Here is an 18259-nt window from a genome sequence, read left to right on the forward strand (position 1 = left end):
CTGTATTTCAGTAACACTGCACAGATTTTTCAGGCCAGAAGTTCCTCTGCAAACACAAGTGTTAGATGACCTCAAAAATAGCTCGGAGCTGGAGAGCTAAATCCAGCTCTAATGAATGAAGTCCGAGAGCATTCAGCAATTTCACGGGCTCAGGATATTTTCTAACACGACGACTCATTTCTGAGACTTGTTGACAGCAACATCCAGAATGGAGCTGCTGCCTTTTCTCCACCCACCCCAGCAGAGAGTGGGGGGAGAGAAGCAGCTCTTTATAAATAGCTCTGTTCTTGTATTTGTAAATTCAGTGCTTTTTGTGACAGTGACATCACCCCCTTCTCCATGGCAACTCCCAGCGATGTCAAAACTGCAGAGCACCAGCGGAGAAACTTCAACTGGCAAATGTACCGGTTGATTCAAGATGATTTAATTGAGAGATAGCAGAGGGGGTGAGAAACATGAGCAAACGCGCTCCTGTCAGCCCCGCTTCTCTGGGAAGCTGTATCCCTAAGGATCCTGCAACTCTGCCCCAGCTCCTCTTTCTGTAAGTCAGGAGGAGGCAGAGGTGGGTGGGAGACATCTTCCTCCCCATCTCCGGTGGGGCTGGAGAGCAGCACTCAGGTGACTAAGCAGGAGGAACAGGACTGACTCACTCCCCAGTTATTTTCTCTCTGCCCCCCCATCATGCTTTCTGTTTGGTTTTTTAGCTTTCACCCAACAGCTTGGATTTTTCCTCAGGCCCTGATGTAAAAGAATTTGCAGCAGCCATTCTTGTTACCTAATGTTCATGAAAATGGCTTTGGGGGCTGCGCCCCAAGCAGTGAAGCCAGCAGGGAGGGAGGGGATTCTGCCTCTCTGCTGAGACCCCACCTGGAGCCCTGTGTCTAGTTCTGGAGTCCACAACATAAGAAGGACATGGATCTGTTGGAGCAAGTGCAGAGGAGGCCACTGAGATGATTCAAGGGCTGGAGCGCCTCTGCTATGAGAGGCCGAGAGAGTTGGGGTTGTCCAACCTGGAGAAGAGAAGGCTGTAGGGAGAGCTTAGAGCAGCTTTCAGGACTGAAGGGGCTCCAGGAAAGCTGGGGAGGGGCTTTTTATAGGTGTCTGGAGTGACAGGATGAGGGGGAATGGCTTTAAATTGGAAGGAGGAAGATTTAGATTTCCTTAGGAAGAAATTCTTCACTGTGAGGGTGGGGAGGCCCTGAGCCAGGTCTCCCAGAGCAGTGGTGGCTGCCTCATCCCTGGAGGTGTTGAAGGCCAGGTTGGATGGGGCTTGGAGTCCCTGATCCAGCAGGAGGTGTCCCTGCCCATGGCAGGGGGTGGGACAGGATGGGCTTTGAGGTCCCTTCCAGCACAAACCGTTCTATGATTCTATCCAGGTGAGGAAATAAAAGCCAGTTCTAAAAGCAAGAAAAATGAATTGTCTCTTGGATACAACATCTTGGCAACAACAACAACAAAAAGCTCTCTTTTCCGAGTGTTGTCCAGGAGATACAGGAGCAGCTGACATGCCAGGAAATGGTAAATAATTGGCTTCTTTATCAGACTACCTGTGGAAAACCCCCAACTGCCTCCCGGGCAGCCCTGCTGGGTTTGACTTGATTTCCCAATCAGGTGGGGGAGAAGCTTCTTCAGTCGCTGCCTTGATTGCAGGATTGGAATCTGCTGGGTTCCACCTGGGACCCGAGCAGAAGGTGGTGGTCACAGCTGTGGAGTTCCAGCCGGTGCAGCTTGCCCCTGCTTCCATCAGCTTAATAAATCCGTCCCAGTTTACACCCCTCTGAAGTGTGAAGCCTGAGAAGAGTTTCCCTTCCTCCTCCTGCAGGGTGCCAGGAGAGCTGCTGCTGGAATTGAGCCTGAAGAGGTGTCAGCTCGCTATTAGAGTTTGCATTTGGCAATTGCCTGCTCCGGGAGGCAGGCGGGTTCTGCCGGATCAGCACACCGCCCCCGGCTCCGGCCGCCCAGCAGGACCGCAGCAAGGCTCGCACAGCGAGAACCACCGCTTGGCTTCGCCTCGGCAGGGCGAGCGCTGCGTTTGCTGCAGTGGGCTGCGGGTCAGACCCCTCGGGGGCACAGGAGGCGTTAATAACCAAGTGCGAGGTTTTGTTTTGTCTGTGGACTCCCTCCCCGCCCCGGGGGAAGCTCGAAGCATCCTCTGCTTTCAAGGCTTTAATTGCGGGGCAGCGCAGCTGCAGCCTTTGCACACCTGAAGCTCGCTTTGCCTCTCGTGCAAACCAGCCCGGAGCTCCATCCGCTCCGCTGAGCTCACGCGATAAAATAAGGTCCTGGAAAGCATTGATTCACGGCGTTACGGAGCCCCCGAAAGCGGTGTGTGCCTACAGCGAGCGCTCACCGGGGGGTTGAGGGGCTTTCTCCTCCTGCTCTGCCCTGTCTGCCAGCTGTGAGGTGTTATCCCCCCGGGGAGGTCTCCAGCCCCGCTGCTGGAGGGGTGAGGGGCTCTGCTCTCCTCCCAGGGCTGTGTCCGTGTCCTGCGCTGGGGCTGCACCAGGAGCCCCGGAGAGGCAACTGCTGAGAGTTTCTGCCTGAAGCAAGGGATGCTTCCCGTGTTTGAGACAAGCAGCGACCTGCACTCGGCAGGAAGGAGGCACTGAATTCACTCCAGGAGCGTTTCTCGGAGCCCTTCTTTCCAGGTGAGGAAAGCGCTGGGGAGCGGGTGGGGCAGCTCAGCGCTGACATTCAGGTGCCTTCTAGAGTATTTTTACTTTCCGGAGCGGCGACAAATCTCCCCGCGCTCCGTTTTTTAGGCTGGAAATGCAAAGAACTAATTTTCTGAGGTCTGAAGCCATAGAAAAGATGGTTTTAAGGCTGTCTTTTGCTTGTCTGTGTTCTAGTGGTGAATAAACGCCCCTGGTTGTGCTTCTAAAGCAGGTACTTAAATAGAACGATGGGTGTTGGAGGAACGATGGGGAATGAAAGGGAAATTTAGTGAACAGGCATGAGCTTATGGTTTATTAATTGTGTTTAGTGCTTTTGAACCTTGAGAGAGCGTTAGTTGGTCTGTAGGAGGCAAAGTGAAGATGGTTCCTGCCTGGGGAACCTGGGAGTTCTTAATAGGCTTGGTTTAAAGTAATGCTGTTGAAACAAGGACAAGGAGATGGGGTGCTTTTAAAGCAGCTGTTTGAATTACACCTGACCAACCAGTTCATTGCTGTTGAAATGTGTTTGTGGAGAGAGCAGACAGCAGGAGAGCTGCTTGTCCCAGCTGCAGGCGAAATCTGTTCGAAAAGCCTTGTCTGAGGAAGGGAAAAAACATTTGGAATGCATGGAGATGGCTCTGGAAAACCTGGTGAGTAACATCTGAAATGTCTTTTATCCTCAGTTTTCCATCCTAATTCCCTCCTGGCTGTGAACCCTCCAGACTGAGCATTGTACAGTCAAGTTTGGAGTAGGAATGAGAGTCCTTCATTGGAGTACTGCGGAGCAGGGAGCCTAGAAGGGTGCTGGAGCATGAATGAATGAATGCACTTGCAGAGCCTGGGAGGACAGGCAAGATGTAGGTGTGAATCCACTCTTCCTCCTTCCACACTGGTTAATATATGCAGTTCAGTTGCTCCTGGAAAAGAAATAAAAGGTGCTCATAAAAGCAAAAAACTTATATTTAGGGAAGCCAACTTTTCCACCTAGAGCTGAGAAGGAGGAAAAAGCCTTGTCAAGCCTGAGAGGTGCAATCAAAATGATCTGAGACTCTTTGCCTCCTTCCCTAGGAGGCAGGGAACGGAGCAGTGCCTGGAGGGGAGGGGGGATTGCCTGGGGAAGGGAGCTTGTGCCCAATATTCCAGCAGGGAATGGTGGCCAGGAGGGGTTTGGTGCCAGCAGTTGCGGAACTTTGGGCTGTCTCCGCAGGCGGCTTTGCAGGTGCTGGAACAGTTGATGCTGTTGCTGCAGTTTGATTCCGCTTTGTAGAAACAGTTGAGATGAGGCTGTTCCTGCCAACTCCACAGCGAGGAGGCATCGGTTCTGCCTCTGACACCTGGGGAGCATGAATAAATAACTCTTAAAACACAAATCTAGGGCAGCTTCCGAGGGTCCTGTGTGCTGTGGTCTAGGATATGCTATGATCTGATTCATTATCCAGGGGCGGCAAAGGCTTTGAAGAGGTATTTACCCAGCATGTGGACACAGTGAGTGTCCAGCTCCCAAAGAAAATGCACCTTGACATCTTGTAGTTGCATCTTTGGAGAGGACAGATGAAACATAAAGGGTAGAGGAGCAATGGACAAGGAAGAGGGGCTTCAGAGGAGCAGGGAAACCAAAGAGGTTCCAGCAGCAGCAGCAACGTGCTCTGAGGTGGTACACAGAATGGCATAGGGTGGCTTTGGGGATATGGAAGATGCTGCCACTTTTAGCAGCATCACTTGACACCAATTTAAACTGGAATTCTGAATAACCAGTGTTAATCATGGGAATGATTTGGGTTTAAGGAACCTCAAAGCCCTTCCAGTCCTACTCCCTGCCATGGGCAGGAACACCTCCCACTGGATCAGGGGCTCCAAGCCCCATCCAACCTGGCCTTCAACACCTCCAGGGATGGGGCAGCCACCACTGCTCTGGGCAGCCTGGGCCAGGGCCTCCCCACCCTCACAGCAAAACATTTCTCCCCAAGATCTCATCTCAGTCTCCCCTCTTTCAGCTCCAAACCCTTCCCCTCATCCTGTCGCTGCACTCTCTGATCAAGAACCCCTCCCCAGCTTTCCTGGAGCCCCTTTCAGTCCTGGAAACTGCTCTATCTTCTATCTGATGGTTGTTGACTTTGGTAACACCTTGTATTTCTTCTGCTGATAAGATTTAGTGGGAGAAGGGGCTTTTTGCAGTTCCTGAGAACCGCAGAGGGGGGTATTAACAGGAGAAATCAAACGATACTGCTGGAGAACACAAAGCACAGCGAGCTAGATAAAGGTGCTCCTAATTGAGGAGGAGGATTGGTATTTAATTAAAACTACTGCTAAAAAGCAGGCTCTTAGTAGTAAAATAAATAATAGCAGGACATGAGTAATTCCTCTTGGGGGAATGTCGGAGACAAAATTACACTGTTGTAATAATGAAAGGGGCGTGTGTGCGATTGCTCAGAGGAATAGGAACAGGAGAGAATGGGTTTTTTTACTACTGAGAAGTTCAAATGTGGTTCAAGTCCAAAGGGACCGAAACCTGTTAAAGCACATGGCGTGTCGGGCCGTTTCAGAAGGCAGAGTTGTCTGGGTTATTCAACCTGCTGGTGATGCTTTACTTGGTGTTCCCAGCAGAGAGGAGGGAGATTGAGCTCCATCTCTGCATTAGCAGCGATACCAGGTGAAGTGTGTCACTTGATAGAGTCATGGAAAGGTTTGGGTTGAAGGGACCTCTAAGCCCACCCAGTCCCATCCCCTGCCATGGGCAGGGGCACCTACCACTGGATCAGGGGCTCCAAGCCCCATCCAACCTGGCCTTCAACACCTCCAGGGATGGGGCAGCCACCACTGCTCTCTGGGCAACCTGAGCCAGGGCCTCCCCACCCTCATGGCAAAACGTTTCTCCCTAAAATCTCATCTCAGTCTTCTCTCTTGCAGCTCAACACCATTCCCCTCATCCTGTCCCTGCCCTCCCTCATCAAGAGCCCCTCCCCAGCTTTCCTGGAGCCCCTTTCAGTCCTGGAAGCTGCTCTAAGGTCTCCTCACAGCCTTCTCTTCTCCAGGCTGAACAATCCCAACTCTCCCAGCCTGGCCTTGGACAGGAGGTGCTCCAGCCCTCAGATCATCTCTGTGGCCTCCTCTGCACTTGCTCCAACAGCTCCATGTCCTCCCTGTGCTGAGGACTCCAGAACTGGATGCAGGCTCCAGATGGGTCTCGTGGAGTGCAGCAGAGGGACAGAATCTCCTCCCTCCCTCCCTGCTTGTTGCAGGTTACTCTGCTGTTGATGCTTAACTTGATGTTCCCAGCAGAGAGGTGGGAGTTTGAGCTCAATCTCTGCTGCAGCAATGATGACAAGTGCAGTGTGCGCTTGCACTCCTGCTGCTCTGTGTGTTTTTAGGGAATTAGAAGTATTTCAGTCCCCAACTTAGGACAACTGCACCATATGTCGTGCATCTGGAGGCAAGAAAGGACTTTAAACAGTCTTTTGCTTCTTTATTTCCCTCCCACCCCTCACTTCTGATCGTGAAATCACTTCTGAGCTCTGTCTGCATTCCTCAAGCCGTGGTGCCCGTTCTGGGGAGGTGGTTAAAGAGTGTAAGCTCATTAATCTCTCTCAACTCAGTAATACACAGTGACAGAACAGAATTTCTTTTCCGTAGCTGGCTTGCCTAATGCAGCACTTCAGTTTTTGTTACTCCTTCCATTTCACCCATTTCATTTCTCTGACGTCCATCTGTTGGCCAGACAAGGGTTAGAAAAAAAAAAATAGGAAAAACTCCTAAAATCCCAGAATACAAAAGAGGTTAAAAAGAAAAAACAAACCACAAGGAAGCATAAAGAGGATTTGACCAAGACCAGAGGAATTGGGACACTGGAATGGGAACTGCTGTTGCCCAGGGGAGGAAAGTGAGAGGAGGTGCTGGATGCTTGGGGACTAGAAAAGCAGGTAGAACATTTTCCTCTTTATTTTATTCCTCCTTTGCTCACCTACTGGCCCAAGCCTGGAAGAAGAACTTGACCAACCAACCACCTCTGCAGTGAAGCCAGGCTGAGGGAGTTGGAGTTGTTGAGCCTGGAGAAGAGAAAGGCTTTGAGGAGACCTTAGAGCAGCTTCCATGACTGAAAAGGGGCTCCAGGAAAGCTGGGGAAGGGCTCTGTGATCAGGGAAGGCAGGGATAGGATGAGGGGAATGGTTTGGAGCTGAAAGAGGGGAGATTGAGATGGGATTTTAGGCAGAAATGTTTTATTGTGAGGGTGGGGAGACCCTGGCCCAGGTTGCCCAGAGCAGTGTTGGCTGCCCCATCCCTGGAGGTTGAAGGCCAGGTTGGATAGGGCTTGGAGCCCCTGATCCAGTGGGAGATGTTCCTGCCCATGGCAGGGGGTGGAACAGGGTGGCTTTGAGGTCCCTTCCAACCCAAACCATTCTATGAACACCAGTGTGTGTTTTATTATGAAGTGCCCAAAATCCAGGTATTTCCTCAATAGCAGCCACAACCAGGAGTGTCTTGTCTACCAACGTCACTGTGGCTGGTGAGGTGGTACAGGGCCTAACCCACTTGTGACCTCACTTTATACATTTTGGTTACTGATGAAATCAACCCAATGCTCACTCTTCGTCTTGGGGCCCAAATATTCCGTAACAGTCTCTAGCTTTGCCATCCAATTTCCCACACCTTTCACTCCCCACTCGGGAACTCTGATTTCTGCCCATTAATTGTACGAGAGCCCAACTTGGACAGCTGGTGCAGCATGAGCAACTCAAGGATGACTTGCCCATAGAGACTTCTTTCCAGAGTCAGTTGGAGCATCTGTTCTTCCAAGCTGATCCAAAATCCCTTGAAACCAGTGGTTTTTTTTCCTCCAACTTCCACAAATGCCAGAGAGATTCTTATTCTATGCTGGATGTCACAGGGAAGAAGTTAATTTCTGACATTATCATATGCATTTATGTACTTTCTTGGACAAGGCCCAAAGCGCTCATTAGAAAGCGTAACACCCGGCTTAATTCCTCCAGAAACCAATCATAAGGCTAGTATGAATTTTTAATAAGCACCGAATCAAGACCCAGATGTTTTTTAAAGCCAAATTATACTGATCTTAGTTATTTTAAGCTCTGTGTAGTGCCTTCTGGCCACTGCATGCATTAACCCTTCTGTTCCTTGTCCAGTTACAAGAAAAGGCTTTCACATCATAGAATGATGGAATGGTTTAGCTTTGAAGAGACCTCAAAGCCCATCAAGTCCTACCCCCTGCCATGGGCAAGGATGCCTCCCACTAGATCAGGGGCTTCAAGCCCTTCAACACCTCCAGGGATGGAGCAGCCACCACTGCTCTGGGCAACCTGGGTCAGGGCCTCCCCACCCTCACAGCAAAACGTTTCTCTCCAAGATCTCATCTCAGTCTCCCCTCTTGCAGCTCAACACCATTCCCTTCATCCTATTCCTGCACTCTCTGAACAAGAGCCCCTCCCTAGCTTTCCTGGGGCCCCTTTCAGTCCTGGGAGAGCTGCTCTAAGGTCTACCGACAGCCTTCTCTTCTCCAGGCTGAACAACCCGAACTCTCCCAGCCTGGCCTTGGACAGGAGGTGCTCCAGCCCTCAGATCATCTCCGTGGTCTCCTCTCCACTCTCTCCTCCCTGTACTGAGGACTCCAGACCTGGACACAGGGCTCCAAGTGGGGTCTTACCAGAGCAGAGAGGATTTTATTTATAGTAACAATACAAAGCCCAAACTGATTTAACCCTTCACCCACCTCCTCTTTCTTGTAGAACCCAAAGTTTTTGGTGCGTGCAGCTGTGTTGATTGTCTGCATGGATGGTCTGCAGGCAGCTGGGCAGTTGTTCTTGCGCGACCAGGGGGAATAAACCCCAGTGAGTGGCATGCAGTGGTGCTGAAAGAGGGGAAAGCAAATGTTTGGTTCAGCCTCAGAGACTGGAGGAGGCTGAGATCAGTTTTGGATACTAATCTGCTTTGCAATGGTCAACCTCTTCCCTGGATTCCATTCAAACAGTTGCTCTGCCCTAACAACCTTCCCTCCAAAAAGCTACCTGGACACCCTACAGAGCCTGCTTTTGTGCTTGCTGGTGGGTTGTGGTGGTGGGAGGGGACCGTGACACCTGTTCCCTGGCAAAAGGACTAAGGGTGAGCTCTCTGAGGTGGGTTGGACACGTGGGTTGTGATGTCCAGGAGGGCAGATGTTCCCCGTCTCCAGAAGGCAGGGAGTGGGATGAGACCCTCCAGTGCTGCTTGGAGCCACATGGCTGGATCCTGACAAACAGAAGCTCAGAAGCTCCAGCCCTCAAATTATTCTAGGCTCTTGAGAGTTGGGTTTGAATGTACCCAGAGGTAGAGAGTGACTAATAACAGCAAACAGTGTTAGGCTCCTGCTGCCGTTATTCTAGCCACTAGGAATTCTCTGGATTCTGGTTAATACTTGTGCAATAGCTGCCTGACCTAGTTATTCCGAGCAGAAGCTTGAGTCTCTATTCCTCTTTTGTCAGCCAGGGATTTCAATCTGCGTTTCCATAGCATCTTTGCGCATCACAGTGTGCTTGAAGAACACGAGCTTAAGAATCATAGAATGGTTTAGGATGGAAGGGACCTCAGAGCCCATCCAGTTCCACCCCCTGCCATGGGCAGTGACACCTCTCGCTGGATCAGGGGCTCTAAGCCCCATCCAACCTGGCCTTCAACACCTCCAGGGATGGGGCAGCCACCACTGCTTAGGGCAGCCTGGGCTAGGGACCCCCACCCTCACAGTAAAACGTTTCTCCCCAAGATTTCATCTCAATCTCCCCTCTTTCACCTCAAAACCTTTCCCCCTTGTTCTGTTCCTGCACTCCCTGATCCAGAGCCGCACCTCAACTTTCCTGGAGCCCCTTTCAGTCCTTGAAGCTGCTCTAAGGTCTCCCCACAGCTTTCTCTTCTCCAGGCTGAACAACCCCAACTCTCTCAGCCTGGCCTCGTACGAGAGGTGCTCCAGCCCTCAGATCGTATCCGTGGCCTCCTCTGCACTTGCTCCAGCAGCTCCATGTCCTCCCTGTGCTGAGGGTTCCAGGTGGGTCTCGCAGAGCGGAGCAGAGATGCAGAATCCCCTCCCTCCCTGCTGGTCCCGCTGCCCTGGATGCAGCCCAGGACATGGGTGGTTTCTGGTGTGTGAGCACATGTTGCTGGCTCCTGTTGAGCTTCTCACCCACCAGCACCCCAAGTCCTTCTCCTCAGGGCTGCTCTCAATTATGTCCCCACTAAGACAGTAGTGAAACCATGGATTGCCCTGAACCAAGTGTAGGACCTTGCACTTGACCTGGTTGAACCTCATGAAGTTCACACAGCCCCGCTTCTCCAGCTTGTCCAGGTCCCTCTGGATGACATTCCGCTTCTGTTCCATGGGTGTTGGGCTTTGTCACAGCTGCTTTCCCAGTGGGCGGAATGACTTTCCCATGGTGAACTTACGGATTTGTGGGAGAGGTCAGGGACACTGCCTTTCTGCTGTGATAGTGTCCATTGCAGACTGATTGCCCTGACTCTTGTGGGAAGCAGCAGATGCACCTTTTGGAGAGGGTGGCACAGACTTGTCTGGTGGAGTGTGACGTTACTTCTATTATAACAGAACATGTCTGTGAATTATTGCAAGTAGAAGATCTGGAAGAAGCGCGAGGTGGCTGCGATCCAGGCTGTATTGATATTATCTGGAGGGAATGTCTACCAAGCCACAGGAATTTAACCAGTAGCAAAACAGCGTGTGCTGTGTTTAGGTGATCTTCTGGAGTTTTGGTTTCAACCTCTTGTTAGAGTAGGGGTTAAAATTTTTACTGTCTAATGGTTTCTTACTCTCTTCAAGCTTAATCTACTTTCTTGCTTGTGTTTGAAGCTCCTGCCTGGTGTTCTCAGCCTGGCAGAATGTGTAGGTCCAGGTTGCTTCCTTGCTTTGCTCTGCCATCAGAGTTGCCCTGCCAAGGAGAACCTGGCACTAAGTTCGACTCAGTGGTGCTGGGAGCTTGGAGGAGCACAAATGTTCTTTCATGTCACCCAGTGCATGTTGTAGTTGCTGGTGTGCATCTGGGGAAAAGGGACTGCAAGTACTCACCAAATTTGAGCATGGAGAAGTGTCCAGATCTATAGCATCATACAGTGCTCTGGCAGAGGTGAACTTGCTAAACCAACCTCCAGTTATTCAGCTCTGGTGCGTTTGGTTTTTGGTTTGAATTGGGCCAAAAAAGTGAAACCTAGATTAGACCATAAACCACTCATGTAGTGGGAGTGCAGTCATGGCTTTGTCCTGCCGGTATCTCCAGGATCCTGCCTTTAGAGTTAGAGCCATGGAGATGATCAAGGGCTGGAGCACCTCCTGTATGAGGACAGGCTGAGAAGAGTTGGGGTTGTTCAGCCTGGAGAGGAGAAAGGCTTTGAGGAGACCTTAGAGCAGCTTCCAGGACTGAAAGGGGCTTCAGGAAAGCTGGGGAGGGGCTCTAGATCAGGGAGGGCAGGAATGGGACAAGGAGGAATGGTTTTGAACTGCAAGAGGGGAGATTGAGATGAGATTTTTTAGGCAGAAATGTTTTGCTGTGAGGGTGGGGAGGCCCTGGCCCAGGTTGTCCCGAGCAGTGGTGGCTGCCCCATCCCTGGAGGTGTTGAAGGCCAGGTTGGATGGGGCTTGGAGCCCCTGATCCAGTGGGAGGTGTCCCTGTCCATGGCAGGGGGTGGGAATGGATGGGCTTTGAGGTACCTTCTGACCCAAACCATTCCTTGATTCTTTTCTATGATTCTACAGTGTCAGCAGCGCACGAGAAGCAGGAGGAGAGCCCTGACATCAGAGCAGACAACCCAGCTAGTGCTCTCTTGAACCTTTCTGCCCACCTCTGAAGGCAGCAGCCCTGGGGAGAGGCAGCTAAACTGTAAGCAGTTATTTAAAGCGAAACTGCCTCTGGATGGCTCCTTCTTTATCTCCAGTGCTGGCTAATGTCATGCCTTGATTATGAGACTTGCAGACTTGATTCTTATCTTGTGCTTCCTCCCACCAGTTGATGCTGATGCTTTGTTAATTCACAACACGCCCTTTCTCCTGGTAACCCCTTTGTTGATGCATTTTTTCTTCCCTTTCCTGGCCAGCTTACTTTGGATTTTGAGAGCCATAAAAGAGAAGAGGGGCCACTCTTCTTTGATGGAAGCAAATTTGTGCCTCCTGGCAAACCCTAGAGCTCAGAGGAGCTCTGCTAGAAGGTTTAGCTCTGAATCACAACCAAGCTCCGTGCCTGGAACAGCATTAGTCCTCAGCAGGATTTCCTGAGTGCATCAAATTCTCTCTGCCTTGATATCGGGCTTCTCCTGGAAGTTTTGTTGAAGGAAGATAAATTTTTCTGAACAGCTTGCCCATTTCCCACAACTTCCAAACTGAGGTGGCCAAGTCTATTTCTGATGGCTTAGGTAGAAGAAAGCTGTTGTAAGTGGTAGAGTTGGTCTTGCTGTCTCTCTATTTTTTCCATAGAAGTTTTTGAGTTGGAAGGGACCTCAAAGCCCATCCAGTCCCACCCCCTGCTGCCATGGGGATGGATAATTCCCACTGGATCAGGGGCTCCAAGCCCCATCCAACCTGGCCTTCAATACCTCCAGGGATGGGGCAGCCACTACTGCTCTGGGCAATCTGGGCCAGGGCCTTCCCACCCCCATAGCAAAACATTTCTCCCTAAGATCTCTTCTCAGTCTCAGCCTGTCCTCGCAGCAGAGGTGCTCCAGCCCTTGGATCATCTCCATGGCCTCACTCCAACAGCTCCATGTCCTCCCTGTGCTGAGGACTGGACACAGGGCTCCAGGTGGGGTCTCACGACAGCAGAGTAGAGGGGCAGAATCCCCTCCCTTGACCTGATGGTTATTGTTCTTCTGATGCAGCCCAGTCTTGCCTGTTGGCAAAGTAAAACATTGAAAAGTGTTTCTTCTCTCACAAAATTCTGCTCCAGTGGAGAATGAAGTGGGCTTCAATGGGATCTAGTGCAGGAGGAGCATGGGATGTGAGCTCCTGGTGCTCTCCTGACACAGTGGTGTGGATGGACAGGGCGAGAAAGAGGTGAGATTAGTGGATTTGATCTGAAATGTGCTCCGCCTTGTCTCTGGGGAGGGGCCATGGAGCTCGGAATGGCCTTTGATGGGAAGATAAATTAGTTTAGTTGATGCACCCTGCAACACTTCTTGCTGGAGATGGGACCTGAGTGAACAACATCGAGTAGAGCAGCTGTAGGAGGAGCAGGGTGGTTATAGGAATGTGTGATTGTTGATATCAGCTTGTGCAATTCTCTAGGTAAGAAGGGAGCAGTGGGCAGGGAAGGAGCAGCAAAAGGTTTAATAAGGGGACAATAGCTAAAGGGAAAAATTAGTGGTCATAGAATTAGAGATTGGTTTGGATTGGAAGGGACTGCGAAGGTTGTCTTGTCCAACCCCCCTGCAGTGAGCAGGGACACTTCCCACTGGACCAGGGGCTCCAAGCCCCATCCAACCTGGCTTTGAACACCTCCAGGGATGGGGCAGCCTCCACCTCTCTGGGCAACCTGGGCCAGTGTTTCAACGCTCTTATTGGGGACTATTTCTTCAAAGGGTGTAGAACTGCTGGGACCAAATGTGTGAACAGAAACACTGGGAAGTGTCCTACTTTTCCACAAAGATCGTAGGCAGCAGCGGTTCCCACCAACTCAGAGCTGCCTTGGTTTCACCTAAGCTTGTGTCTTGAGAAGTAAAATCAGGCTCTTTGTTTATAAAGAGCATGTGTCTTGTTCTAGAAGACTGCCTTAGTATGCAAGCCCATGAAATACAGTGCGTATGCAAATCTGAAGCCAGTTCCAAGCCTGAGTGACTCCTCATAGACTATAAATGATGTTTCTTTGTGACACTCCCAAAGCTGTGGTTGTGCAGACGACTCTGCGCTGCCTGGCACATCAGTGAAGCGCAGATGCCAGAGATGACAGTGATGGTTTGCACTCAGAGTTGCGTTTCCTCCACACCTACCAGGATCATGCTCTGTTTCCTCATCTCTGATCCTCCACCATGCTGTTTTGCCCTCAAAAGCTCCATCTTTTGGAGAAAGCAAGCTGTCATCTCTCTTGATTGTCATTTATTGTTCACTACTATTAATGTGACTTCTCCTTTTCTTGATTCCATCTATGTCTGGGCTCTGCCCTGTATGAGGAGCCAAGCCCATCTCCAGACAGAAAGGAACCTGGCTGGCTTCATTTCCACCACCCCAGGGACGCTGCTGGGAGGTAGCAGGCAGGAAAGCTCAGGCGCTTTGGCAGGCAAGGACCTGCTGTGCAATGCAGACATGATGACTGTGCCTTCAGCAAGGAGTCTTCCCCAACTGAGCAGGTCTGGCAGTGAGGATGTGAGCGTCAGCCCATCAGCTCCCGTGCCAGTGTTCCTTTATGTTCTCTGTGTGAACCCCAGTTCTGCTCTTTCACGTGGTATCACTGTAGATCTTGCGCATTCCAATGAGATCCGTGACTCTGGTTGTTGTACAGAGACACTGCAGCTGAGTTGGATGAATGGATAGGAAGGAAAATGGGAATGAGGGAATGTGGCTAAAAGTTCACTGGGATGACCCACCTCTGCTGGCCAAGCAACTCTGAGCAGGAATGATGACAGCCTAATGATTATTTGTAGCATGTCATTCATTTATTTGTTTTAAGGGTGGTTCAACAAAGCAAACATTAAAAAAAGAACAGTCATGGGGGTGGATTTTTAAGGCTTTTATCTCTGCTCTTTGGACCTGAAGACATCTTAGGGTTAAGCCAGCGTTGTTAGTGGTTTGGAGAGGCCAGGAACCCTCTTTATTTGGCAGCTGATGGGTTTGCTGACATGAACCCTAACCTGTCCTAGGCTGTAATCCCCAAAGTGTCCTTGTGTGCCATCATTCCACCTTTGCCAATCCACCAGCACCAAGCACTGGTGGAGCTGGTGTCCTACTGACCCTAAGTCGCTCCTGGAAGCTGTTTCCAGGAGTGAGGAAACCCTGAGGCGCGGCACAGGCAACGCAACAGGATTACAGGGTGATCCCAGGCTTCAGACCTCGCAGCCCTGACTCATGCTGGAGCACCAGGAGGAAAGCAAAAGCGCCAGGTCATGTGCTGCTCATCTGCAATGCAAACAAGTTGGTGGCTTCTTCTGTAGCCAGCCACGTAGCAAGCAACCAAAGCTTTCCTGCCAGGAATGACATGGAATGGATGGCAGGTCCTGACATCTCCAGCCAGGCGACACAGGCAGAGTTGTCAGGATTCGTTAGGAACTGCAGCAGCTCTGGGCCCTGAGGCTGTGGAGCCGAGAGAAGAGCTAACGAGCAAGTCAGAGCTTTACTAGGTCAGCGGTGAAGGGGAGGGGGGGGGGTAACAAGGGCGGAGAGGAATGGGAGGTGATCTCCCCAAGGTTCCTGCCCAAGACCCAGCAAACCTCAGTGCCCAGGTGCGACGCTCAACTCTTTCTCTCTCTTGTCCTCTCTAGGGACCCAAAGAAGAAGGTGAGGAGAAGGAGAGGTGGTCCCAAGAAGCTCTGCTGTTGGCATGTGTCCTTTTCCTTGGAACAAGAACCTGAGGCTTCTCCGCGCCGAGCGTTTCTGCGTCCCATCTGCTACCACACCCTGAAATCAAACTCGGCAGCTTAGGTGAAGCAGGCACTGCACAAACATGTCAGGCTTGCCTCCACCCCTTTTTTGTCTCCCGCTTTCTCCTGCTGTGTCTCTCGCGCAAGTTTATCAGCGTGTCGGCGGGTTCTGGTGGCAGAGCGTTCCCACCTCACCTCTGGCTACGGAGCAATGAGGAGTTGGGGGTAAGCTCCATCCCACGGATTTGGGGATTGCCGTTGACTTGCGTGCTTTAAATCTCTAGCAGCCCAATGGCCGCTGTTCCCTGCGAGGTTTCCTCTGTTTACAGAGGACTAGGTTTGTCAGTTTGAACTAACGTCTTCACTCCCCGGTGGCTTCACTGCTGCGGGTTAACCCCTTCCCTTCGGAGCAGAGCCTTGACGCTGCCAAGAATGAGTGTAACACTCCCACTGGCACCGCCAGCCAAGGGCAAAGCAAGAGGGCAATGGTTTGGGGGGAATCATACAATTTTTTCTTTCAAGGGATGGTTCTGAAAGGGAAGAAAAAACAGGAGTTGGATCCCTTTGAGAAGGACTTAACTTCATCTTTACTCCTATAGCCCAGCAACACCATTCTCCCATCGGCTTTGCTGCATGACAGTCGGAGAGCTTCCCTCCAGACCCTTCTTTCTCCTCTCACTTGGAATTGGTCTCTACCAGTATTGTTGCAGCAGGACAGCTGGTAAGATCTTGCATTTTTCCTCTCCACTGTCTTGTAGGTGGGTGTGTGGGGCCTGGGGTCCGGCAATTCCCCCTCTTGACACTCAAGATGATGGAGAGTGTGGAGTGGAAAACACATTGAGTCTTGCAGGGTGATGCTTTTAAAACACCAGAGTGAAGAAGGGGTTAAAAATTACTTTGGGTGATGCTTGACAAAGCAGGCAGCATGTCAGGAACATGCATGCTCATCGCCTTTATGCGAGACATAGCAATATCTCCTCTTCAGCCTCTTGTATCTGCAAGGACCCTCCCCATAGCTGATGAAGACGTCTAATTGACTGGCCAGCTAACGCCCCTTCTCTTGGTGTTCCTGACCTGCTGGGCCAGCCAAGATCCTTTCCAAACGCCTACTGAAACCACGGTGTCCTACTCGGGTGTCTATGGGCGTGTGAGTGCATTTTTGGCTGTCTGAAAGCTGGCGAATTTCCTCTCTGCATTACTATCTACAATTCCATTGGGCATTCCTCTGCCATGAGGACAGTGAGAGAGTTGGGGTTGCTCAGCCTGGAGAACGGAAGGCTGCGGGAAGACCTTAGAGCAGCTTCCAGGACTTAAAGAGGCTCCAGGAAAGACAGGGAGGGGCTTTTTACAAGGGCATGGAGTGACAGGACAAGGGGGAATGGCTTTAAATTGGAAGGGGGGACATCTAGATGAGACATTAGAAAGGAATTCTTGACAATGAGGGTGGGTTGGCCCTCAGGTTGCTCAGAGCAGTGGTGGCTGCCCCATCCCTGGAGGTGTTGAAGGCCAGGTTGGATGGGGCTTGGAGACTCTGATCCAGTGGGAGGTGTCCCTGCTTATGGCAGGGGGTGGAACTGGATGGGCTTTGAGGTCCCTTCCAACCCAAAGCATTCCATGATTCTGTGTTTTCAACTTAATTATTTCTGCAAGGCAGTGACCAACACGCACAGCCAGGTATTTTCATCTCTCTTTATTAATGGTGTGCTGATGCATTTGCTTTTTTCTTTGCCAGGACATTAATGTGTTTCAGGACAGAGTGCTGAAAAACCAGAAGAGAAGCTTGTTGCTGGTGAGTGCGGGTTCCTGGGTGAGGCTGGGGGATGTAAGAGAGATTTGCTGAGTCTTCATCTGCTTTCTGAGCTTGGAGCTTAGGTAAAACAGCAGCTGAGCCCCTACACAGCTGTTGGGGGAGGAAGCGCTGCTGCATGGCACATTCTTGAGCCCTGTCCCACTGAAAAGTCTCATTCTTAGAGCTGTGATAAAGCTGTATATTGATTTTTACGTTCTCTGCTGCTTTGGGGTCTGTGTCCTGTGCACTAAGTGTGAGCAATGGTCTATGTATCTCATAGCAAAGGTGATCAAATAGTGGAAGGAGCTATTGGCAAAGAGCTTGCGGGGTTAGTAACTGTGCTCCTAGATGGACAATGTTGCCTGTACGGGGCTGTTTTTGTCCTTATGGGTGTGAGCACATCTGTATCTGGAAAAATAGCCTGGGTCCTGTTGCTGAGGCTTGCAAAAGTGGCTACAAAGTGATTTTCATTCACAAGGAGAAGCACTATAAAAGTTCTGATGGGGAGCAGAGGCAAAAATAATGCACTTTTTAATGTACTTCTCTCAGAAATTCAAAGGCAGAGAAAGGAGTTAAATGTTTGGTGCAAATCACTTAGTGTAGCCTGGTCTGAGCTGGTCTAACTGCAAGTCAATACTCAGCAGGGTTCTGAGTTCTGTGTTGAACATCATGATTTCTTGAGGTCACCAAGAGAGGCACTGGGCTGCAGCGTTGGAGCAGCAGTTCTGTTCATGTACACGGTGTCAGCTGAAGTCAGCTGAATGCTGCCCAGGCCATGGTGCTGCACAGCACTGGTAGCGGGAGAGAGTACAGCGAGCTCCCACACATGTCAAGGGAGGTTCTGGACATGGAGACCAGTTTTCTTGTCTGTTGTACTAACCCAGGTCCTGCACCAGCCTCACTGACTTCAGTTATGAAATCATAGAATGGTCTGGCTGCGAAGGGACCTCAAAGCCCATCCAGTCTCACCCCCTGCTATAGGCAGGGACACCTCCCACTGGATCAGGGGCTCCAAGCCCCATCCAACCTGGCCTTCAACACCTCCAGGGATGGGGCAGCCACCACTGCTCTGGGCAAACTGGGCCAGGGCCTTCCCCACCCTCACAGCAAAACATTTCTCTCTAAGATCTCATCTCCATCTCCCCTCTTTCAGCTCAAAACCGTTCTCTTCATCCTATCCCCGCACTCCCTGATCAAGAGCCCCTCCCCAGCTTTCCTGCAGCCCCTTTCAGTCCTGGAAGCTGTTCTAAGGTCTCCTGCAGCCTTCTCT

At 51.0% G+C, this 18259-nt stretch overlaps 1 protein-coding gene across 6 annotated transcripts in view; it reads left to right on the top strand.

Annotated features, from left to right (window-relative positions):
- The first annotated feature begins 1690 nt into the window (after positions 1-1690).
- Positions 1691-18259, top strand: part of PAK6 (p21 (RAC1) activated kinase 6) — a 47358-nt gene continuing 30789 nt past the window's right edge. For 2 of the 6 annotated variants that reach the window (XM_054066726.1, XM_054066727.1), the window contains exons 1-4: positions 1692-2648; positions 15102-15425; positions 15800-15921; positions 16933-16989. The gene's annotated coding sequence lies outside the window, so the exon portion shown is untranslated. Of the gene's footprint in view, positions 2649-2753; positions 3305-11499; positions 11519-15101; positions 15426-15799; positions 15922-16932; positions 16990-18259 lie in introns of those variants that run through there. The other 4 variants (XM_054066728.1, XM_009566764.2, XM_054066723.1 and 1 more) reach the window with 4 other exon arrangements.

The sequence above is a fragment of the Cuculus canorus genome, chromosome 5 (assembly GCF_017976375.1).
Source record: "Cuculus canorus isolate bCucCan1 chromosome 5, bCucCan1.pri, whole genome shotgun sequence".
Lineage (NCBI taxonomy): Eukaryota > Metazoa > Chordata > Aves > Cuculiformes > Cuculidae > Cuculus > Cuculus canorus.